Genomic DNA, 26209 nt, shown 5'->3' with positions numbered 1-26209 from the left:
CGTGCAATGGAGCAACTTCAGCTCATTCATGCAGACTTGTGCGGGCCCATAACACCTGAAACGCCTGGTGGAAAGAGATACTTTCTTCTAGTAGTGGATGATCACTCTCGGTTCATGTGGATTACTCTGTTGCGGAGCAAAGATGAAGCTCTCAATGTACTACAGAAAATACAGAAGGCAGCTGAACTTGAAAGTGGGCATCAGTTGAAGGCAATTAGAACAGACCGAGGCGATGAGTTTACCTCAAGAGAATTTATAGAGCACTGTGAGCAGCACGGAATCAATCACTTTTGCACGTCACCATATAGCCCACAACAGAATGGTGTGGTTGAAAGGAGAAACCAAACCGTGGTGGGCATGGCGCGTAGTCTGCTGAAAAGTATGGGGGTGCCAGCTCGGTTTTGGGGTGAAGTAGTGACCACTGCTGTGTATTTGCTGAACAGATCGTTGACAAAGAGTGTCAAAGCCGTCAGTCCAACATCTTCATACTTTTGGTTGTGTTGCTCATGTGAAAAAGGTTGGGCCCGGCGTGTCAAAACTCTCTGACAGAAGATCACAAATGGTCTTCATTGGTTATGAAACTGGCTCCAAGGCTTATCGCATGTATAACCCGGAAAGTAAGAAACTTGTTGCATCACGAGATGCAGTGTTTGAGGAAGACAGGTGTTGGGATTGGAGCCTCTCGGGATCAGTGGGAAGCAGTGATGGAAGTTCATTTGTTGTCAGCTACCCAGAACAGATAGTTTGTGATGGAGGAGATGTAGCAGAAGACATTGCCGCGACAGCAGATTCACCACGCAGAACTCCTACCATAGCAGCGCCTCAACCGAGTCATAGAACAAGACGTGCCAACGACGGAGCTGCAATCCCGTGGACCTAGAAGCCTCTCCGGTGTCCCCTGCTTATGCGCCCGGTTCTCCTAACACCCCGTACACCGAGCCTTCACAGGAGCCACAGGGAAGCGACTCCTCGATGAGATCTATGAGGAAACATAGATCAAAGAAACAAATACCAAGCTATGCCTGTTCGGCCTTGAGGAGCTTAGGAATCATGATGAAGCTCTGAAAGAGACCTATTGGCAGAAGGCAATGGAAGAGGATCTAAACTCCATTCATGAGAACAACACATGGGAGTTGTGCGATCTCCCGTAAGGGCACAAACCAATTGGGCTGAAGTGAGTTTACAAGCTGAAGAAAGACCCCACTGGAGCAGTAATCAAACACAAAGAGAGGTTTGTTGCAAAGGGTTATGTACAAAGATAGGGAATTAACTTTGAAGAAGTTTTTGCCCCTGTCGCGCGCATTGAGTCCGTCAGACTTCTAGTTGCACTGGCAGCTCAGTTTGGTTGGAAGATGCATCATATGGACGCTAAATCAGCCTTTCTTAATGGGGATCTGATTAAGGAGGTGTGTTTATGCCAACCTCCAGGCTTCGAAGTTGTGGGTCAGGACAACAAGGTGTGCAGACTGCGGAAGGCATTGTATGGTTTGCGTCAAGCACCGCATCCATGGAATTCCAAACTAGGTGAAAGGATCGAGAAGAGGTGTCTAGAGGGGAGGTGATTAGACACTAAGTGCTAAAAGTAGCGGTTTTTAATTTCATTAAGTTGAATTGGAGTTTTGGCACAAGTTTAACAAACACAATACATATCAAGCAAGCATGCAAAGAGTATATGAGCAGCAAAAAGTAAAGCATGCACTTGCAAGAATGTAAAGGGAAGGGATTGGAGAATTGAAACACAATTTGAGACATAGATGTTTTTGTCGTGGTTCCGATAGGTGGTGCTATCGTACATCCACGTTGATGGAGACTTCAACCCACAAAGGGTAAGGGCTGCGCGAGTCCACGAAGGGATCCACCCACGAAGGGTCCACGAAGAAGCAACCGTGTCTATCCCACCATGGCCGTCGCCCACGAAGGACTTGCCTCACTAGCGGTAGATCTTCACGAAGTAGGCGAGCTCCTTGCCCTTACAAACTCCTTGGTTCAACCCCACAATCTTGTCGGAGGCTCCCAAGTGACACCTAGCCAATCTAGGAGACACCACTCTCCAAGAAGTAACAAATGGTGTGTTGATGATGAACTCCTTGCTCTTGTGCTTCAAATGATAGTCTCCCCAACACTCAACTATCTCTCACAGGATTTGGATTTGGTGGAAAGAAGATTTGAGTGGAAAGCAACTTGGGGAAGGCTAGAGATCAAGATTCATATGGTAGGAATGGAATATCTTGGCCTCAACACATGAGTAGGTGGTTCTCTCTCAGAAAATGTAAGTTGGAAGTGTAGGTTCGTTCTGATGGCTCTCTCCACGAATGAAGAGGAGGTGGAGGGGTATATATATCCTCCACACAAAATCTAACCATTACACACAACTTGCCAATCTCGGTGGGACCGAATTAAGAAACTCGGCCGGACCGATTCAGCAAATCCAGTGACCGTTAGGATTTTCGGTGGGACCGACATGCAACTCGGTAGGACCAATATGGTTAGGGTTAGGGCATAACGTAATCTTGGTGAGACCGATTACACAAACTGGGTCAGACCGATTTTGGTAATAAGCTAACCAGAGAGTTGGTCAGGTAAATTCGGTGGGACCGATTCTCTAATCTCGGTGACACCGAAATGTTAAGAAAAGGAACCAGAGAGTTTACATTGCAATCTCGGTAGGACCAGTTACACAAACTCGGTGAGACCGATTTTGGTAATGGACATACACAGAGAGATTACAATCCCATCTCGGTGAGACCGAGATCCCTATCGGTGAGACCGATTCGCCTACGGTTTGTGGTAGTGGTTATGACATCTGAACTCGGTGGCACCGGATAGAAAGAATCGGTGGGGCCGAGTTTGACTTTTGGTTTAGGTCATATGTGGATGCGAGAAAGTAGTTGAGGGTTTTGGAGCATATCACGAAGCACTTTGAGCAAGAACCTCATTAAGCAACACCTCATCCCTCCTTGATAGTATTGGCTTTTCCTATAGACTCAATGTGATCTTGGATCACTAAAATATAAAATGTAGAGTCTTGAGCTTTGAGCTTGAGCCAATCCTTTTATCCTTAGCATTTTGAGGGGTCCACACCCTTTAGTCCATGCCACTTCATTGTTGAACTTATCTGAAACATACTAGGTAAAAGTGTTAGTCCAACAAGAGATATGTTGACATTAATTACCAAAACCACCTAGGGAGCACTTGTGCTTTCAATCTCCCCCTTTTTGGTAATTGATGACAACATACATCAAAGCTTTAAATAGAGGATATAAAGTGAATAACAAGTAAAGCTTTGGAAAGACATGTAACATGCATAGGCTCCCCATACATGTATGCAATCATGTGAATATGGAAAATAGAAGCATGCGAATGCATAAACATGACAGAGTAGGCAATGTGTTACATGTATCTTGGCTATATGTATCAGAGCAAAGAATTGTGGGAAATGTACCTTCATGTTCATGAGTCCTTCTTGCAAACAGTATGTACGTCAGCAAGAATTCCTCATACACATGACTGTGATGCATATCCTTACCTTGTGGTCTTGAGTTGGCTTAGGATGGAATGAACCAGTGAAAATAAGGTTAGACAACACAGATCAATCTACTAGCCAGAGCAAACAAGAAGAAACCACAAGAGTACCAAGACTGGGATGACATGTAGTGAGTGAGTACTAAGTACCACATTGGATATAGACATGCCCCCAAAGGTAAAGATGTGAAAAGAATTTAAAGAATTTCTTTCCCTTGAAAGTCTTGCTCCCCCTGAATCTAGCATGGGATACTGGGAGAAGATAGGGAACAGAAAATCAGAGCTCAACGAGACAAAAGAACAGAGCTGAGCTAATGCAAATAAGCATATATGGACATGTCTTTCCCCTCTAGAAGACATGTAATTTCTCTCCTCTTGAACACCAAGCACTTGGGATCCTTGAAGATTACTCTCTCCTAGAGTATTCTCTCCCCCTAGAGATATGATTAAGCTTTGATGTGATCTCTCTCTCCCCCTTTGACATCAATTTCCAAGAAGGGTCTTCTGGAAGTTGTCGTGAATGGGTTTGGTCCTTGAGTCACAGCACAAAGCAACAAGGTAAATGTGATGCTGGTAGAGGACAAGATTCATTGAGTGGAGATGGATCAAAAGTAATGCAGGAATAAGTGGCAAAATGTTTTTCCTGTAGTGAAATCGGTTGCGCCGAAAGGATTCGGCTGGACCGAAATCAAAGGACCGATGTGACCGAATTCATCACAGAGAAAAACTATTGTCACCTCAGCTCACTAGACAAGTAAGATCTCACAAAGATTTGCAAGGAATTGGATACAAGGAATGCAGAACAAAATAGAAAAGAAAAGAAGTCTAGATGATTTTTTTTGAAAGGGCAAATATGCATGAGACGAATGCAAGAGCACATAAAAGAACATACGAGAACTTCATCTAGAATTGGTCGGTGACGGAGTCACCTATGTTAGAGTATATTGACTTAGGAGTCAAGTGAGATCACTTGATCATAGGTCATACTCATCGTTTAAGCTCAAAATGGGGTTACCATTTTTCGTCTAAGCATATTGATGTATTCACATCTTGTCGAGTTGCTTTGACTCATGACTTGGAGTAAAGCTTCTCTAAGATGGAATAACATACCTTGGGTGGTGGTGTTGATCATGATCATGTAGTTGAACTTGTGTGGGTTTCTCAAAGTTGATGTAGCTCATCAAGAGTTGGGAGCACCACTTGGAGTTTGAGTTCATCTTCCTACATGGGTTAGTTTTTGCAAGGAAGAGCACTTGTGTATCCAAAATGACAATCATTAAACTCAACATAGAATTTGTCAAAGGATATGTGTGAATGGTTCCGTGCTTCCTTGTCTTCAACCACCATTACGTAGAGACTTGGTGTTGTAGAGATTGCTCAAGATGTGAGTAAGTTGCAATCTCATAGAGTTAGATTCATCCAAGTACCTACAAGGGTTAGATAACATGCAAGGTGCAAATATATCCAAGATGTAAAATCATCATCATAAGAGAAATATCAAGGATTAGTTATAAGCTCATGTCTTGCATGTATCCAATGGAGTTCCTACTCCAAGTTTGAAGCATCAATGATGTTCAATTCACCTCTTAACCTGCAAAACACTTTCTCATCAAGTGGTTTGGTGAAAATATCCGCTAATTGTTTTTTGGTGTGAACTTGCTTAAGATTAATGTCCCCTTTGGCAACATGAGCTCGAATGAAATGATGACGAACTTCAATATGCTTAGTTCGAGAGTGTTGCACGGGATTGTGAGCAATCTTGATAGCACTTTCATTGTCACAAAGTAATGGAACATGTTTCACATATATCTTATAATTTTTAAGAGTTTGGCTCATCCAAAGTAATTGAGCACAACATGAACCAGCGGCAATGTATTCCACTTTGGCGGTGGATAAGGATACCGAGTTTTGTTTCTTGGAAGACCAAGACACAAGAGATCTACCAAGGAATTGACAAGTACCCAAAGTGGACTTTCTATCAACCTTGGCACCGGCAATAGTCCGAGTCGGAGTAGCCAACAAGATCGAAAGAGGCCCTCTTAGGATACCAAACGCCAAAATTTGGTGTATGAGTTAAGTATCCCACTATCCTTTTCACGGCCTTAAGATGACATTCTTTAGGTGCAGCTCAATATCGTGCACACATGCACACACTTAGCATAATATCGGGACGTGAAGCACATAGATATAACAATGAACCAATCATAGAGCGATAAACCTTTTGATCGACTGGTTCACCATCTTTGGTCAAATCAAGATGTCCACTAGTAGGCATGGGTGTAGTCATACCTTTGCATTCTTGCATATTGAACTTCTTGAATAAGTCCTTGGTGTACTTTGTTTGAGAGACAAAAGTACCTTCCTTAGTTTGCTTGATTTGCAACCCAAGAACGAATTTGAGTTCACTCATCATTGACATCTCAAACTTCTCCGACATTAGCTTTCCAAACTTCTCACTAAATTGAGGGTTAGTTGATCCAAATATAATATCATCGACATAAATTTGGCATACAAATAATTCTCCATTGACCCTTTTAGTGAAAAGAGTAGAATCAATTTTTCCAATTTCAAAGCTTTTTTCAATAAGGAACTTGGTTAAGCATTTATACCAAGCTCTAGGAGCTTGTTTAAGTCCATAAAAGCTTGTAATTTGAAACATGATTCACAAAAAATGAAAAAAAACATGGGTTGAAAAATGCTCACAAGGATTTGGAAAAAAGTTTGTAGTTTGGATAATTTCACAAAATTTGATCAATCACATAAATGAGAAAATTTCACGCATTTAAAACAATTTTCGAAGAAATTTGGAAAAGGGAATCCAAAATTGAAAGAAGTTCATGGATCTGTGAAAAGTTCACACATTTTATAAAAAAGATGAAACCGGTAAAGGAAAGAAGAAAAACAAAGCAAAAAAGTTGAAAAACAATACGAAAATTCCGGTGGCTGAAAACCAGATGAAAACCGCCCAAAAACAAATGCAGTATAAATCATTAGCTTCCCCAACAAACTGTTGGATAACATGACCTACATGGGCCCGCCCATTTATACATATATAATGCACTGAAGGGTGTGCGCCGGTTAGCGATTTGTACTATATCCCGCGGTCAAGGCATGGAATAGGAACTGGGCGTAGCATTTCATGCATAAGTGCAAAATACGATTTGCCACCGCACTCAACCAGTTTTCTGTTATTTTTTCCATGTGTGCTCTTCTCTCTAATGTACTGGGATAGACTTTTTTCTATGTTTTGTCCCCTCTTAATATTTGTTTCTTTACTTTTTATTTTTTTTCTCTCAGTCCCATCTTTCATTGTGTACAGAAAATAATGCTCCTACAGTTTTTACAAAATGTTTATAATGTGATTTGAAAACTTTATGTCATATTTTGTAAAAACAACGTTTGCTGGAACTTAAGAAATGTTCACAATGCGTTAAGTAAACATTAGGCATGTCCTTTAGTAAGGTTGATTTCTTTTTAAATTTAGTTTATTTTTAATTTTGCTTTCCTCATTTCTCTTTTCGTTCCATTTTTCCTTTCCTATTTTTTTATTTTCTTTTGGTTCCTGTTTAATACATGTTGAACATTTGCAAAATGCACACTGATCATTTTTTAATACAAAGTGAATATTCTTAAACACACGTTTGAGTATTTTCTCGAGTGTTCCACTCATACAGTTGTCCACTCATCCACAACTCGGTATGATTCTTACTTACACATAGTGTTTTTTTAGGGTCAACTTACACATAGTGTTGTATGTAATGAATTATTATCCAATTTTTTCTTTTGCACAATCACTATGTCTGAGTAGTTTTCTTTTGTCCTGATGCTTTGGTGCTCTGTTATGATTGATGTGAATTGTTTGTTATGATCTGATGTTGTCCTTTTGTGCCAATTTATGTGTGTGTACATATGTTGGATCACACTTAACAGCTAGTAATATGTAATCATGAGTATGCATAGGGTGGCCGGAGGGGCATATATTACCGTACATGAGTATATGAGTCAAAACATATGGGATAAAGAGGATCCATAGATATTAATTTTCTGGTTGGGTTTACCATAATGGATTCTCAGTATTTTGGATATTTTATGAGGGTTTCAATCATTAGTGCATGTGAGTCAATTGATTTTGAAGCATATTAGCGTAGACATCTCCCACATATAAAACCGTAAGTATGTCTATCAATTATAATATAGTATTTATTTGTGCAGCATATTAACATAGACCTCTCCCAAACTCGCTTTCATTTACTTTATTTCATATTTAAGTTTTAGTGCCTACCTTTTATTTACATGCACTTTATAATCATACTACCTCATTTGCATTGCAGTTTATATTTTGTTAGAGAATCTAGGTCAATCAAACATTAGATATACGAAAGGTTGTATCAGTGGCCTATAGAGCCTGAGAGAACATGTACGAAAGGTTGTATCATTGATTAATTTTAAAATTTATATTATTTTTTCTTTTCCATTTCCCATTTCTTTCTTTTCATTTTTCCTTTTTATATTTGACATGTACATGTGTAGTTTCTGTTTGGATTCACAGAGATATAGCCACTGTTGCATTGATTGATTTCAGTCCCTTTGCCCATGAGAGGTAAGTATTACCAGTGGCAAGAGTCGCCCTAACTGTCACTGGTCAGCAGACGGCTAGAAGATGTTTCTGTAGTAGTGTGGGTTCCCATCCGCAGTGATTGTGAGATTGCTTCCTTCGGGAGCTTGTAGGGACCTAATTGCAGTCTGCATCCACTATTGAGGGTCCTTCTTGCCCAAGTCAGGGTCTAGTTTGTAGTTTTTAATTCACTTTGGGTCATGACGCAAGTTTCTTTGCATAACTGCTTCATATTTAATAAAGCAACGAGTCCTTAGGGACCCATCCTCTCTTAAAAATGGTAAAAATATTTATTTTGATTGCAATTGTGTTTGAAACAGAGGAATCATTGTATCATGGAACACACGTCACCGCACTCATTGTATAGTTGTGGTTCCCATCCACGCAGGTGTCATACTGCCCAAATAATTCTGGTGCCGAGGGCAAAGAGTTGGTTTACTTAGTCTTGATTCACCTTGCAAGACTGAGATGCCTGGCTTATCAACTTCCAGCTCCTTATTGCTATCAGCATTGGAATCACAACCCATGGGGAGTTTGCACCAACAAAACATGTCCAGAAGTAGAATGGACTGGCGCAGAAGTTCATGCCGTCTAAGTAGGCGGTAATGTAGAAAATCAACATTGAGTAGAGGTGGCTCATAGATACACTGAACTGTAGAATGTAGTTGTAGGACTTTCTGGAAGCAATAGCGTAACTGCAAGAAGAAAATTTTTGGTAAGATAAAATAAATAAAATCTACAATTAATGGCATCTATCTAGTCTAGTACTATAAATCTATAAAGCACAGTGTTAGAAAATAGAGAAGCATGCTATTGTTCTTTAAAAAAACTAGAGAATACCTACTGCGTTGCTACATGCATGAATCGATTGCAATATACTTCAGTTATTTGATTATATCACTACAAGAAATATGTCAACTAGTGACCTTCTGTCAGTGACCCTGGAAGAATTGGTCATAGATCTATGACCATTTCAGACCAATTGGTCAAAAGCTGGTTGGGGGGGCTCCAAACCCTAAACCATTGCGACCATTTTGGTCAGAAAGGTCGTAATTTCCTTACACGAAATGGTCACAAAGCAAATAGTGCTAGTCCGCTGCATTATTTCTAGTTGTTTACGACCAATATAGATGGTCATAGCCTTGTAGATTGTGGTGGGTTGTGATGACTAGGCGCCATCTCATCAGTTTCGCCTATGTGTCATGTCCGTGTGGCAGTTTTTGCCCTAGGTTGTGAAGCAACCTATATTTCTGTTATTCCAAAAATTTCCAAAAAATTATCATAAATGTTTTGGATCATATATTCATCAAATATGTCAAAAACATTGCTTGCCTAGTTCAAAAATAATTTAAAAATATTCATTTTCCTATTCTGTTTAGAGCAGCACTTTGTGAAGGAAGTACCACTTTGGCATGTCCAAATGGTATCCATTTTCTACAGTGCTTTCCTATTCCCAAATAACCATCCTCCACCAAATGCCAGCTCAATCCATTCATTATTTTGAACCCAGCTTCAACGTTCATATTTATGTCTAGTGTGATACTTTGTAAAGCAAGTACCACCTAGGCTCCTCCTTTTGAGGTGAAAATTTGTGAAGACGGTCTTCTTAGTAACTAATCATCCTCAGCCAAAACTCACGCCCATTAGCCATGTGCATTTCCCGTACCGCAAATCAAACACTTGACTGCTTATTCATGTTTGAGCATCGATCGGTCTCCTCGTGAGAATCTTATATTGTGATTTTCTTCCTAGCACCTGCCTGGGGAGTGCCCAACCCACTAGACATGCCTAGGCTGCCCAGAACACATGGCAACGCCACGGTCACGCGGTGACCACGCGGCGGGCATGTGAGTTTACGCGCTCTAGAGTTGGGGCCCTCGGCCACCGTCCAAACCTCGATGTCTCGCCATCAAACCATGTATTTCTGATTAAATAGATACTTATTTACCTATAAATGATTTTTGGAAAAAATAAAGAGCAAACTATGAGGCAGTTGCAGTTCAAATTTGACCCGCTTCCAACTGAATCGACTGGAAATTTGTCTTTTTCACCAGAGCTGGATCAAATTTTTTGACACCCAACCATTTTGTCAATTGTGCGTTAAATATGGCCTAATATTTTATAAAATTGATTAGGTCCAATTTTGCAACAAATATATGGTAGGTCCTTCACAAAAAAAACTCATTTCAGGCACTCGGAAAATGGAAAATGATTTTTTCGTCCAAAGAAAATGAAAACTTCCTTAGGCAGCATTGTTTGCCATTCCAATATGCACCCTTGTGCAAAATATGAGATCATTTGAAAAAACTATGTCATGAATGTGGCCATAAGATTGATCATTTGGCTTGAAAGCCATGAATCTTCACATTTGATAGCTCATTTCTGAGAACACTTTTTTAAAATAATTTCCGTATTACAAGTTTATTATTTTTCCTGGAAACTTGGTCACATATAATGACACAATGCGAAGGTTTTCCAATTTTTTGATTTTTTTGAATTTTTTATGCGTGTTTCAGAATGCGGTCAAAATGCCGGGCTTGACCGTTCCTAGCTAGTGGTTGAATCTTGGAAAACTTTTGATGTTTCTCTGATTAAATAGATACTTATGTACCTAGAAATAATTTTTGGAAAAATAAATAGCAAACTATGAGGCAGCTGCAGTTCAAATTTGACCCGCTTCCACCTGAATCTGCGGGGATTTGTCTTTTTCATCAGAGGTGGATCAAAACTTTTGACACCCAACCATTTTGTCAATTGTGCATTAAATATGTCCTAGTATTTGATAAAAATGATTTGGTACAATTTTGGAACAAATATATGGTAGGTCCTTCACAAAAAAACCTCATTTCGGCCACTCGAAAAATGGAAAATGAATTTTCCGTGCAAAGAAAATGAAAACTCCCTTTGGCAACATTGTTTGGAATTCCAAGATGCACCCTTGTGCACAATATGAGATCATTTGAACAAACTATGCCATGAATGTGGCCATGAGATTGAGCGTTTGGGTTGAAATCCATGAATCTTCACACACGATAGCTCATTTCTGAGAACACTTTTCTAAAATAATTTCCGTATTACAAGTTTATTATTTTTCCTGGTAACTTGGTCACATATGATGACACAATGCGAAGGTTTTCCAATTTTTTAATTTTTTTAATTTTTTATGCCCGTTTCAAAATGCGGTCAAAACGGCGGGAATGACCGTTCCTAGCTAGTGGTCGAATCTTGGAATTTTTTTTGATGTTTCTCTGATTAAATAGATACTTTTGTATCTAGAAATGAATTTCGGAAAAAATAAATAGCAAACTATGAGGCAGCCGTAGTTCACATTTGACCCGCTTCCACGTGAAACGACGGAAATTTGTCTTTTTCACTAGAGGTGGATCAAAACTTTTGACACCTAACCATTTGGTCAATTGTGCATTAAATATGGCCTAGTATTTTAGAAAATTGATTTGGTCCAATTTTACAACAAATATTTGGTAGGTTCTTAAAAAACCCCATTTTTGCCATAGGAAAATGGTTTAAAATATCTAGAAAGATAAAAAATGCATGCAAATCGGTGATCATCCATAAAAATGGGGTCTAACTTGAGTGAAAATTTTAGTTGTGCCATTTTGCAAAATATTTTAATAGTTGCTTCATAAAATTCCCCTATTTTTAGTACTTAGAAACTATTTTAAATCACTGATTTTCCGAACCAATCAGGGCTCTTCCCACGGATCGCTGACATGGCGTCCATCCATCCATCCATCCATCTCTCCATCCCACATCCATCCATCCATCTCTCCATCCCACATCCATCCATCCATCCATCTATCTACAGAAAAAAGAAACAAAAAAGAAAAAGAGATACCCCATGCATCCCCAACCCTAGATCAAACCCCTCTCCCCACATCGCGCCCCTCCTCCTTCCTCCCAATCTCCTCGCCGCCGCCGCCGCCACCTCCTCCTTCCCGTCCCCGGCCCCTCCCGATCCACCTCCTCCCCGTGCCCTCCCGTCCTCTCCCACCCACAGCCCCTCACTCCTCCCTCGTCCCCATCTCTCTCCCGCACTCCTCCCTCGTCCCCATCTCTCTCCCGCACTCCTCCCTCGTCCCCATCTCTCTCGCCACCGCCACCAACAGCGCCCGATCCCAGCGACCTCCGGTGGGAATCGACGGCGCCCATCACACCAACGTGACCCCGACGCTCCGCTCTTCCCTCATGTCCGGTGAGATCCGACACGCGCGTCCTCCAGAGGCCAAGCGCGGCCATCTCCCGTCGTTAGGGCTTCGTTCGCCGATGGATCTAGCACTGGCCGGCGACGAGGGCCGCCAGATCCGCGACATGGGAGGCTCCTCCCGTACGATACGGGAGCAGCGCGCCACACCCTGTAGTCGCCGGTCCGGGACGAGCGCAACGGGTCGAGGACGGTGGCGACAAACGCCGGCGCTCCTCTGCTTCATCGACCTGGACGGCTGCTACTCCGCCAAAGACGTCACCTACAGGTTCGCCAACTCCTCATATATGTACCCAGGTCGTTGGACAATTTGTTGCAGAATTTCCCCGTCGGGTTAGTAAAGGGCCTTTGTGCATTGCCTGCCAAATAGGATGCCCACTACTACAAGCTAGCTGAGTGGCCTCATCATGCGATGGATGATCGAGCGAGCGGGTGGCCGTGCGTGGTTGTTGACCTAATTTGTGTTTGCATGCCTTCTGGCCGCTCCTTTTGAGTTCTCTCCGTGTGCACCGTTGAAAATTTAGATAAATTCCATCCGCTGTATAGATGATCAGTCCACATCTACAGATGTAGATGCCTGTTAGGATGTGGAGTAGAGTATTCTCAGAGCCTAACTGCTCCACTAGCCAGCCCACTGTTGGTACCGGATGGATAGCAGCAGTATCATACAGTATATGGAATAGGATTCAGCGTACATGTTAAAATAGAACATGTCCGTACAACACAAGCTCAAGATACTACTACTACTAGTGACAGTATAGCTGTATAGTAGTGTGGATCAGGGTATGTTTCTGCAATTCTGCTATCGACAATATTTTATTTTCATTCATCGAAAAGGAGCGGTGCTGCCGGCTGCTATGCTAGTGTCTACTTCGCATTGACTCGAGACACGCAGTGTCACGTAATGCTGCTGATGTGCTTGGTATTTGGTGGATTATAGAACATAACCGAACCAGCAGTTGAGGCTGCGTTTGGTGGATTATAGAACATACATGCTAACTTGCCGTAGATCACATTCGTATAGCAGGAGAAAATTGTTGCGTGAAGAGTAGAATATCTTGCATCGACCGGTGAAGTTACACATAAATAAATAATCTAGGACATGATTTGAACTTGTAAAGGCGTACGGAGCGCACTGAACTGTCATTTATATACCACACGACGTTCCTGTTCAAAAAGTAGGACGGTAGCTTTAGGTTTGTATATAAAGCATCTATGTCCAGTTTGATGATGTGTGTTGTTTGTTTCTTACTGGCAGTTGTGGATACTGTGGCTACACATTGAACTTGAGCTCCTCAACACGGAACACGGCCAACATTGGATCCAAGTACGGGAAGTAGATCAGGAAAGGCGTCGTCTCATTCTTCGCGATTTTTTGTATTGTGTGCCTTAAAAAGCATGGTTGCAACCATTCCTAAGTTTTTGTTCTTGTTCGATCAGGACCCATCAAGTTGTCCTATCCGAGGGTTGATTTAAAAAAATTCAGAATAAGAATTCTGAAGGCTTGAACGATCCTTTTCACAAACGGATTGAGATGAAATTGCATGCTTTATCTGATAGGTTCTCTCCTTTTAATTATTATTATCATTGTGTGTTGATTATATGAGGTGTTAGCTCTTCCTAGACCTCTCATCATTTCACCTGTAGCTATAGAAGCTTAGTGGGAAGCATCAATAAATAATTGTTGGAATATTTGATAATTTTAGATAGTTGTTGAGGCAGACATGCTGGTCCTCAGGTCAAAATATATCTTTGCTTGATCTTTGTATAGGTGGTATGACTATAACTGAACCATATGTTCTGTTTTATCATATATAACTGAATCATGAGTTTGTTTCATATTTTAAACCTACATCTTGACGATCCCTCATGCGTTGCTCTCACTACCTCCTGCCCCTAGATTTCCAATTGCCTTTGTTTCCTGCTCATTTAATTAATTAAAACTGCATGTGTGCGTGTAAGTATATTAATTTGCTGCTGTTCATCTTCAAAATATATGGATATACCTATTCCTACAATGTTTTGATTTCCTAGGTAGGTCTGCATTAGGCAGTGTTTCTTATATGAAGAACTGTGCACTAATAATAGTGTGAGATTGTTATTTACCCTTTACTTTTTTGGTGCTGGTTGGTGTGTGTGCGATCTTAAGTGCATATCGTTTGTCATTCACTGTTATTTACTTATGTGATCAGCATCATTTCTATGTAGATATGCAACTCTTGAGTATATTGTCCTTATATGCCCCTTTCATACCATTCCCACTCAAATCAAAGCTTCTGTATGCACTTGATATTTGCAATGAGACTTGAGAGAACTTCTGTATGCATTGAAGTTTTCTCTAATATAGATTTCTCAAATCTCTCTCTAAACTTCTCTAATAAAAATGGTGCTAACTGTTAAAGCTCTTTGTGGTGACATGTTTCTTTTACCAATACAATACTATATTAGCACTCAAGGACTGTTTGAGTGATAGGCTGTTCATAATATTAGAGAAGTGAACTGATTAAGCTATTGCTTTCCCCAACAACAAAAAATAAACACGGCAGTTGAACAATGTGTATCCCTTCACTTGAAAGCTTATGAAACTTTCTGTAGCAGCAGTGCAGCACACTTTATATACATGTATGAGGCTGGGTAGTTCAACTCTACTTTACTTCCTAACTCATTCATATATATGATGGAAATTGTGCAGGTTCCATGGTGCCAAGTGGCCTCTGGCCATCTTGAACTGGGACTCCAGTAACAAGTAGATGTTGAACTGGGACATTAGTTCTTTTGTTGAGTAGTGTGTATTTTCTGCTCATCTAAGTTTGACAACTAGTTCCTTGCTCTGCTCTGCTCCTGCTAGGTGCTCGCGGAGGAGGCCAAGGCGTTGTAAGACAAGGCCGTCTACAAGGTGCTCGATCTGGTACGGTCTTTTAACCTCAGAAGGTTGAACCTCTCATCAACGACAGCCGTCATCGGTGAGCTCCTGGTTGCCTTGGCCTCCCGCGGCATCTCCGACCGCCCCTACTCTTCTGACGAGCACATGCTGCAGCTCCTAGAGAGGTATGCACCTCCATCCTTCCCCTTCCCCTACTTATGCTGCTCAGATTCCCCGGTCTTAGTCATCTTGTCTCTTGTGTAGGGTGCACGAATGCCACTTCTTCCACCAGCGACCCTCCCCTCTACGCCCAGCCTGTGGAACACTTCGACGCCATCTTTGGAGCTGCCAATGTCTTCCTGCAGGTAGCACCCCCTTGTCCCTCTCCATCCTCCATTCCCCTGCAGTTCCGTTTTTTCTTGAAGTTATCCTACATACCTGCATAATTAGGAACATATGCTAAAGTGAAACTAGTGCTATATTGCATCAAATGGTTATTTCTGGATTTGGTACCAGTTTATTGTTGGCCTAGCATGTGCTTCATACCTTGATTTGGTTTTCAGTAGCAAGTAGTGCCTTAGTACCTTTTCTATCATCTGGTGTCCATGGATCGAAATTTCGGCTGTTATGTATTTATTGTAGTATTGAGAATGGCTCAAACCTGAAGTTTTTAGGTTGTACATATGGCTATGCTCCATTCTTTTGTGCATTTTAATTTAGTGTTGGTGTTGATTTGATGCCCATGTTTAGAAACAAATTACAGTGGGCTAAATAGGTTAATCTTCTTGGTTTGTTCGGGTGCAGATGACTGATGAGCTGATCTTCTTCCACCATTGGTAGCGGGAGGTGATGTTGGAGCAGTACATTGATCAGCAGATGGCAAGGAGAAGCTGGGACAGCCCTAATGCAGTAACATCACCATGTGGCAAATCCAGTAGATTGACACAACATTGGTGCTTGGGTGACGGGACAAAGTATGTGTACTAGTGATGGTACATGATATTCATGCTTCTCATTGATGTTATGTGTGATCAGCTAAAATTTGTGCTTCTTGTCCAATCTATGTGGATGTGCGCTTGTGCACTTGTTGGGCCTTGAACCTTGCTGTGTAGAGGAGTCGATTGATGATGTATTGTATTTCATGTGATGTGTTACTAAAATGAAATATATGAAATATTGTATTATGTTGTATTTGTTTTCTAATGGGCCTATCCTTAAATGCGCATGCTTTTGACAAAATAATGCATCAGCCCAAATAAATCAAACAAATTCAATTAAGAAAATAGGTATTGGGCTGGGTCCATGTTGGCTAGATTGGTGGATTGGGCTGTGAAATTTACGATGAATGGGCCAGGCCCATGTAGGCTAGATTGGTGGACTGGGCTATGAAATTTATGATGATTCCATTTGGTCACTAACAATGCCACGTCAGATCCTACGTGGCTTAGGCAAATGGGTAGTGAGCTTTTTGAAATTTTTGTCGTTGGTCTAGCCATGACAAAAATTCCAAAAAGGTCAAGTTTGTTTGTTCTTGACGGCCAACTGTTGACCTTCTGAATTTGGTAAAAAAAAGGTCAATAATGGATAAATATGACGAATCAACGACCAAAATGGGGAGTCATAATTGACCGTATTTCTTGTAGTGTTCCACTTTATTCAGCAGGAGAAGGACCCTAGCAAGAGCTTTTGTGCATATAAGCTGGATTTATCAAAATCTTATGATAGGGTGGACTGGATCTTCTTGGAGTGAATGATGAAAAAGATGGGCTTCGCTCGCCAATGGGTGGACTGGATTATGACTTGCGTCACCTAGGTGAGATACACAGTGAAATTCAATGGAACCCTCTTGGAATCATTTGCACCGTCACATGGGCTACGACAAGGTGATCCTTTGTCCCTGTTTTTGTTCCTATTTGTGGCTGACGGTCTATCTGCTTTGTTGAAAGATGGAGAGGAAAGAGGAGATTATACCCCGCTAAAAATTTGCAGAAGAGCGTCGGGCGTGTCTCACTTATTATTCGCAAATGATACATTGCTCTTCTTCAAGGCGGAGGCAGACCAAGCTAAAAAGGTCCAACAAGTGCTAAATACATATGGAAAGGCCACTGGATAATATATTAATCTGTCTAAACGTAGTGCCCTGTTTGGCACTTCATGTCCAGCGACGATGCAAGACGTGGTGAGAGATATTCTCCATATTAGTACTGCTACTTTTGAGGAAAAGTACCTAGGCCTTCCAACACCCGAGGGTCGCATGTCACGAGGTAAATTTTAGAATCTGCAGTCCTGGTTGTTGAAAAGGATTATTGCGTGGGGGACACCCTCTCTCTGGCTGGCAAGGAAACTATGATCAAGGCAGTAGCTCAGGCCATCCCTACGTATATTATGGGTGTTTTCAAGTTACCTATGTCTGTCTGCGATGATCTGAACAGAAAGGTCTAGAATTTTTGGTGGGGGCGTCGGAAGGCAAGCGGAAAACACATTGGATAGCATGGCCGAGGATGCAAGCCCAGAAAATTAAGGGTGGTTTGGGATTCAGAGATTTCCGCCTCTTCAACCAGGCGCTCCTAGCGAGACAGGCCTGGCGTTTGCTAACTAATCCCACCAGCTTGTGTGTGCAGGTTCTCAAGGCACGGTACTATCACGAGGGTGCCTCGAAGATACCGTATTCTTGAGGAATGCGTCTCCGACTTGGCAGGCGATTCAGCACGACCTCGAGCTCTTGAAAAAGGGCATCATATGGCACGTCGAGAACGGGCAGGACATCCGCATTTGGCGAGACCGGTGGCTGCCTAGGGAGCCATCACGCCAACCCATATCCTTCCAGGGCACATGCCGCCTAAGGAGGGTGGCGGAGCTCCTGGATGGCGAGGGGTCCTGGCGCATGGACCTGCTCCGCCGCTATTTCCTCCCAGCGGATGTCGATGTCATCACCAGCATCCGCACGTTGACTCGCTTCACCGAGGATACTATTGCATGGGCACCGGAGAGGAACAATATCTTCACCGTTAGGTCCGCCTACCGCCTGGCCATGGACGAGCGCGAGTCTCCTTCGGCTTCCGCCACGAGCAGGGCAACAGATGGCCGTCGCGCCATCTAGAAGATCATATGGGGGTGCCCTGCTCCCCCTAAGGTACGCGTGTTCGCTTGGAGAGTCATCACCAACTCACTTGCTACTTGGGCCAATAAAGCCTCACGACACCTCAAGCTTATTGACATATGCCCCCTATGTGGTGTTGAGTGTGAGGATGGATTCCATGCGCTTTGCAGGTGTCCCCTGGCAAGAGAGCTATGGCGAGTTATGGCCTTGGACTGGAACATCCCCAAGGTGGAGGCCATCATCAACACTAGCCCAGAGTGGATCTTTTCACCGCTGGACCCCTTGGATGAGACGGTGAGACTGGTGGTTCTCATGACCATGTGGAGAGTATGGCATGTCCAGAATGAGATCACACACGAGAAGGCGCCGCCCACTGCCGAAGCCTCTCGCCGCTTTTTGCACGGATACCTCAACTCACTCCTGTGCATACAACAACATCTCGATGGTAACCTAGAGAAAGGGAAGATGATGGTCCTGCCTTCACCACCACGCGCTCCAGAAAGTATGACGCCCAAGGTGCGCGCACGCTGGGTACTCCCCCAACCGGGATGGGTTAAGTTGAACACGGATGGGAGCTACATAGTGGCCACGGGTGCGGCGGGAGGAGGTATGATCCTGCGAGATGACAGAGGCGAGATCATCTACAACGCATGTAGGGAGCTACGCATATGCGATAACGCTTTGGAGGCGGAGCTAGCAACGTGCAGAGAAGACTTGGAGCTAGCCTTGCACCGATCCAACCTACCTATTCTGGTAGAGTTGGATAGCGCGGAGGCGGTGTCGATGACTACACCACATGAGATGGATAGATCGTCACATCGTGCACTTGTAGTGGAGATTCGTAGGTTGGCTGGAAGCGATGCTAGGGAGATCTCTTTTACTATTTGTAGCCGCCAGCAGAACATGTTTAGTCATGAGCTGGCCGCCTATGGTCGTAGCACTCCGCACACAGCAGTTTGGCTTACTGCTGGGATGGACTTTGTTGTAAACCTGGCTCTCGCCGAAAAAGCCTCCTTGAGTATTGAGAATTTCTTCCCCCTGCAAAAAAGTGGCGCACCGCCTGAGAAGGTAGGAGTGACCTTTGCAATGGGTACCCTTAACTAGTGATTTTGCTGCTCGCCCCGTTTATCGCCTTGCTCTTTGGTTGCTCGTTCAAAAAAATACCAACAATTGTTGTTATTTTACAAGGATTTAAAAAATGTTTATGAATTTGAAAAGTTCATAGTCAAAAATTGTACCAATTTTGCACTAAATCAGCGACATCTGTTTTGAGACAAAGGGAGAACTAAAAATACAATCAAGAGCTGACCTCAGATTAGCAAAATTGATCCACTTGACGAGGAGACAATGTGCTTCAAATACTGCGCGGTGGATGCTTACCATAAATTATGCTACATAGCCATGTGTACTTGTAGGACGGCGGACTTTCATCTGCGAGCACATCGTCGTGGAACCTTATCATATCTCCTTTGGAAGTTGTATTGATTTCATTGTTGTACGATATGCACTCTTTTTTTTTGACAAGTTTGACTAATTTATGGAACAATACAACAATAAAACTGAAAGAACTGAAACACTAGCTTGCCCACACTAACTTGGGAAGCGTTATTATACTCGTCCAGGAGGAATGACAACATGGTTTTCAACCTGGATTCAAGCCCCTTGGTGCTGGTGGGATGCCGACAAGGTCGAACTTGCCCATCAGTTTGTTCTCTATTACCATCTCATGCTCGACTTGCAACCCTTCTATATCCAGTTGCGTCTGGCTGTCAGCAACGGTTGTGAGCATCTGTAGAAGCACGTGCATAGCTAAGTATGATGCCAAAACAATATGGACATGGTGAGCAAACTAATACAGATCATATGAAAAAATCATAAAATTCTATTGTATGAAGGCAAAATTTTAGGATCTTATGGAATGGACCAGTGATACTATGGAGAAGCCAACTCCATGAATGCCATCAGAAGGCACAACCATAGACTAATACTAATCAATCCTCTTATGAAAGTGTGCCAATCGGTGAAAGCAAGGAAGCTAATATTGTATATATTGACAGAAGAGAAAAACCTATCAGAGGACATTTCTAAAACAATAATCCAAAGTTCTATCGCGGAATATCAATCATGACTATAACAGAGTAGTCAGCACCATCTATCAATGACTCTTGACACAAAGTCATCACATAAACATCTCAGGTAAGATAATGAACTATCTGAAAAAAGTAGGATAACGATAACAAACTAAGGAAAATCAGTGACACGCCACCAAAAAGAAAAGCCATCACATATGGTCTTGAAATTGTACAAACGTCTAACAAAGACTCATCAGTGACTTGCAAACAACCGAAAAAGCTCTCAAGTAAACAAGACATCTATACGCATAAGGATAGAAATTGTCTAGTCATCCATCAAAGTTACACAGGTCTGCTCCGCGTGATTACTTCGAGTTTTTTTTCTCTTTATTAATTCTGCCCTTTGGTATTCAAAGGAGCGGACAGTGTATCTCTAATGCATACAACAAAACACAAAACAAAGGTGCTAACTAAAAAAATAGATAATGCCCATGCCTCTTTAGATTCACATAACAAAATTGAGGGATTGAATACTAGCACTGGAAACTAACAAGATTATAGAGGACCACTTGTTGCAAGAACACAGGACATGTAAAATGAAAGAGTATATCAGCAAACAGAAACTAAGAAACAACGGCAAATCTAGTATTATCTTTTCAAAATAACAGTGGACACACTTTGGATATCCAATTAAGACGAGTAACCTCACCCCTAAGAATAAGGAGTGAAAGAAGGCATCGGCGGATATGTTCAATGAACTCCTTTGGCTTGGCCAGATTAAAACCAAACATCTCTTTCCCATGTAAGAAATTGCATGTGAAGCATATTGCGCCAACATGTGAATGAGTAATTAATTTACACAGTAACAACTGGAAACCCTACAAGCTCCAAAAATAAGTAAATAAAAAATTCCAATTGTATTGCGTTCAGAGTATACAAAACTATTTTCGGCAACAAAGAAAGTAACAGGTTTCCTATTTATATTTCAAGGCGTTGTGGCTTATGTCTCAATGCTAGAAGACAAGATTCCAGCTGGCATTGTTAACCCTGGATGTATACTATCACTATCACGACACAACCATTCTACTCGCCTTCTCCCATGAGAGAAACACCCTTTCAAAACTGATCCAACAACTGAGATATCAGGATCCTAATGGTTTAATATCAATGTCAGCTGGAGTTGATCACCTACTTATCTCAATAACCAATCGCTTAAGCTGAGTCAAGTTTGCTTAACTTGTTAATGGCATCATAAAATTATACTTCCATGACAAAAAAATTGTGCTTCTTGTGGAAGCACAGTTCCCTTTTCGAGAAGCAGAGTTGTGCTTCCATGGAAGCAAATCTGTTTTTGGAAAGCATATTTTTTTCCTTTTCGAGAAACACAATTGTACTTATCTTGGAATCAAATATGTGCTTCTCGTGGAAGCACAACTTTTTCCTGAGAAGCATAGCTGTGATTCGCAAGAAACAAAGTGATTTTTTTGCTTCAGAAGTAGAGAAAACCAAACAAAAACCAAAAAGAGAAAAAAAACCTTCTAAAACCGAAAAATGCGTTTAGAAAAATAAAAAAAATCATATGAGCGCACCACTTCGCGCGCTTGTATGTCAAGAAAGTGACTTTTGTGAAGAAAAAAGTGACTCTTGCGGGAGCCGTGCAAGGGGTAGGTACCCCTTGCATTTTTCTTTTTTGAGATAAAGGGCAACCCTTGCTCCTGACGAACGAGTATGTTAATGGGCCGGCCCAGCTGTGTGCTACAGGATCCATTAGGCCTTGAAGACAATTCAGCACTATTTTTAATGGGCCCTTCTTGCTGACAGCCAGTGGCACAACAAGGCCCAAGGCAGAGGCAGACCGCACGCGCAATCGGGGCAGCTAGCCAGAGCCACGATGCACGCGCCGCCGCCGCCGCGTTGATAGGCTGCCGCCGCCTTGTGCGCCGGCACCGCTACCTGCTGATCCCGCTCCATTGTCACGCACCTCTGCCGCTCTCCCGCCCAACCCGCGTCGCGCCGTCCCGCGGCCTGCTCCTGCAATCCGGCCTCGCACCTGCCCCGGCGGCCCTGTCCCCGCGGCAGTCGCCGCACTGCAGGCTTGTTCCCCTTCTTCGGGTGAGGCTCAGGGCTTCAGGCAGCCGGCGGTGGTGGTTGTCTTTTTGACATTCCGTATCATGTGTATGTGTCCAGTATATGTGCCATACTTTAGCGCCGAGCTTAAATAGAAGATTTAGAGATTTTGTTTTCAGTTGCATGTGTGAATGTGCAGGACTATTCTGACATTTTTGTATTGTCAATTTGTAGTTTTTATCATGTTTTACCTATTTGGACAGTTAAGTATTGAGTAGAAATTCTAGATTTATTGGGCTAAAAATGTTGAATAAGCCGGGATGCTCCACTCATGCCATAATCTGGACCGTTTTTTACAGCGCGTTTTGGCCTTCTGTAGATTATTCTCGTCAGAACCATGCTACTGGAGATTTTTGGATCTGGATTGAGACAAACACGGAATAATGACCGGGTTCTAAGATTGCTCTTTGGTGACCGATCTGCTTATGCATCCTATGTCCTGGCAAGCAACATTGCACTAGAAGGAGTGAATAACTGGGGCAGGCCAAATTGGCTCCGCGTCCTCCCTTGTGCCAGTAACTATTTCTGCACCTCCATCTATGCCACCAAAGGTAAACAATTTGCCATCACCAAGGGGATGGATAGATCAGAGATGAAGGGGCGAACGAAGCAAGTCTTTGTTAGCCATGCCTCTTATCTTCCATTTTATTTTTAGGATGCTTACCAGCTACATAGTTTGGTTGGTTGATTTAAAATGCATTATATATCTGGATTGTTATAAAGAATTTATGAATTAGCAAAAAAAATATCATGCTCTACTTAGATATATAAATTTGTGGGAGGTGGGAGGCCGGCCGTCTCTGTGCCTCCTCGACGCCGAGCTGCGGCTGCTCCGTGTGTGCGCGCTCTCTCTCTCTCTCTCTCTCAGGTACTCTCTCTCTCTCTCTCTCTCTCTCTCTGTACGTGCATGCTTTCTTTTTTAGTGTGTTAGTCATGCATTATTGTGATGTTGACGTGAAGCCTCCTGGGCATCTGCACTTGTCTTTTCGCCAACGTGGTATGGAGCAGTTTGTTCATTGGCATCTGCACTTGTCTTTCTGCATGTTTGTTGATAAAATATCTCGAATAATTTTGTTTTGAAGAGGTTTAGATTTTACACCATCACTCATAAGGGAGGCCTAGCGGTTTAGAAAATCTATTTGTCCACTTATCAATTAAGGAACTTTGCTAATACTATTCTATAACTTGAAGTACCCGCAGACAGTAAAACCCATAATCAATCAAACAAAACTATGCAAAATGCTTTTTTCTATTTGTCCCAACTACTTTGCCTCTGTTGCTTAGCGTGGCCATTGCAATCATCCGATGATGTTCTCGAATCCCACGAATTGTTTCCCGGATAGGGATAGATGCATGGTACATTCTGCAACTGCTATGATGCAGATTTTCTCGCTGAAATTGGAAAAAGCTAGTACCAACATCGGCTTGGTACAACTATATGGATATATAGCAGTGCGTGATTGGTATGATTCATTGCTTAATTATGTATTCAATCATAGCAGAGATGATCCCATCATTGTGGAACAGGTGCACATTTTTACATATATATATGCAATTATATTTGATATTTCATTCATTTAATAACACAAGTCCGCTCGAATTGTTCCCCTACCTCTTGTTTGATATATGGTTGAAATCATTGGATTTTCTCTCTCTTGGGATTCATTTGCGCTATAGTTTATTGAAATTCTATTCACTTCAACCTTTTAGGAAGACTCCTATGCTTTTCCTGTCCACAATAAAATATCATTTCAGTCTCTTGTACTGAAGATGACATGACACTCTAATCCTGCAACCAAAGAGGTCAAACATTTGAGGTGTTGGTGATGGTGGCACCACCTTGATGATCTTATTTGTACTCCCTCCGGCCCATTTTACTCCACGTATTAGATTTGTGTCAAGTCAAACTTTGCAAAGTTTGACCAAATTTATATTAAAAAATATAAACATCTACAATACCAAATATATATTCTATGAAACTAAATTTCATAATGAATCTATTAATTTTAATTTGGCACCGTGTTGATACTTTTTTCTATAAGTTTGGTCAAAGTAGAGATACTTTGACTTTGAACAAAAACATATATGCAAACTCATACGAACTTATTTTTAAATTGAAGGATCCAGTCGAAACTCTAATGACACAACAGGTATGTTTACGCATGTTTCTTTAACAGGTTTGCTATTATAAATAACTCTGTTGATTTCAAATTCAATTGTGTATATAGTTGACTTCTCATATCATGCACATTACTAGCATCACAACAGAGCCAATAGTGTTGTTGTACATGTAGACCAATGGTACCCATCTGAAATCTTGTTGTGCCATGTAGTTTCCCACACTTTGTATTCTTTTAGTGCTGCTTTGTCTTGAACTGATATGATTTGGACCGTGTCTCTATTTTGATTTGGCAAGACAATGCAGTGACCATAGGACATAGATATATGTTTGTTTGATGCTTTTATTATGTACTACTTGGCAATAGAAGACTTGGTGGTTTAATCCTGTCCACCTTACTAATGAATTAGTTCATCGAAATGAGTTTCGTATATTAGTACATGCTAAACCTGTTATGTGTCTGCTTGTTTCTTCTTTTAGAATGCTTGACAGAATATTGGGAAAGAGTGCCTTATTAAAAAATGGTAAAGAAAATAATGCAGATAAGGTTCAGGATACTGAGGCATCTTTATTGGTCTCCAATAAAGCTGATAAAATAGCTAAGGAAAACTATCTTGAAGACAGTGAGACAACCCCAAAGTCCTGTCTTGGTTTAGTGTTCGAGTTACTGGCCACTATCGCTGGCACAAGCTATTCAAACTCACTGTCTGAATCAGTTCGGTTTCTTGAGTCTCAACTACAAGCTGAAAGACATCGAATATCTGTGCTGCGACAAGGAGCCAAAGGACAATGGAAGTCCCTAGAGCATTCAGATGCATATTTTCTGGTGCAACAACAAGTGTTGGAGGATTTTCGGGCCACACGGGACAAAGCTAATAAGCTTGCTAAGCTTATTGCCAGCATGGTGGATACCCAGGATAATGTTTCTTAAGCTCTTCTGAAGTTGTTTCAGTTATGGACTTGTTTTGTTGCCGCGTTTATTTACACGGGTGGCCAATTTAGACGGCCAATGTTTGTAATATGCTGCTTTGTTCCCTATATTTGCACTGGTGGCGAACCTTGATGCCCAGTGGATGTAATATGTGTAATAGCCGTAATAGCCTAGCGTTAGTTGCTTGCTTATTTATTTCCTTGTTGTCTTGTTTAGTTGTTTGCTTGTAGTCACTGCAGTTCTTTTTCCGTGTTTTTCTAGTGGCCACAATAACCTATTTTTATAGCTAGGCCACAATAACCATGGCAACACACGGACTGTTGTAACCATGGTCCTGCCACCGCTGTAGTGACCGTGGCCCTCCACGGGCCGTAGGATCCATGGGCCTTCTACGGGCCGTAGGATCCATGGGCCTTCTATGGGCCATAGGATCCATGGGCCTTCTACGGGCCGTCTAATCTATGGGCCTTCTACGGGCCGTATAATTGTTTCACCAAACATGGGCCGTACTATTTATGGACCAATAATGGTCCGTAAAATGGGCCGTAAACGGGCTAGGGTGGAAATCGTCTATTTTATGGCCCGACCATAACGGGCCATTAATAGGCCTTATTTGATGATGCTATGAAAATAGCCCA

General features: G+C 42.0%; 1 long non-coding RNA gene across 2 annotated transcripts; it reads left to right on the top strand.

Annotated features, from left to right (window-relative positions):
* The first annotated feature begins 15018 nt into the window (after nucleotides 1–15018).
* On the top strand, nucleotides 15019–16406 carry LOC123115512 (uncharacterized). Of its 2 annotated transcripts, XR_006456644.1 has the most exons (4): nucleotides 15019–15105; nucleotides 15208–15407; nucleotides 15487–15587; nucleotides 16027–16406. It is a non-coding gene; the product is annotated as an uncharacterized lncRNA (long non-coding RNA). The 2 variants fall into 2 exon arrangements; XR_006456643.1 differs by having other exon boundaries at nucleotides 15039–15407.
* Nucleotides 16407–26209: the final 9803 nt, after the last annotated feature.

Source organism: Triticum aestivum, chromosome 5B (assembly GCF_018294505.1).
Source record: "Triticum aestivum cultivar Chinese Spring chromosome 5B, IWGSC CS RefSeq v2.1, whole genome shotgun sequence".
NCBI classification, from domain to species: domain Eukaryota; kingdom Viridiplantae; phylum Streptophyta; class Magnoliopsida; order Poales; family Poaceae; genus Triticum; species Triticum aestivum.
This window is presented reverse-complemented; position numbering and strand designations above follow the sequence as displayed.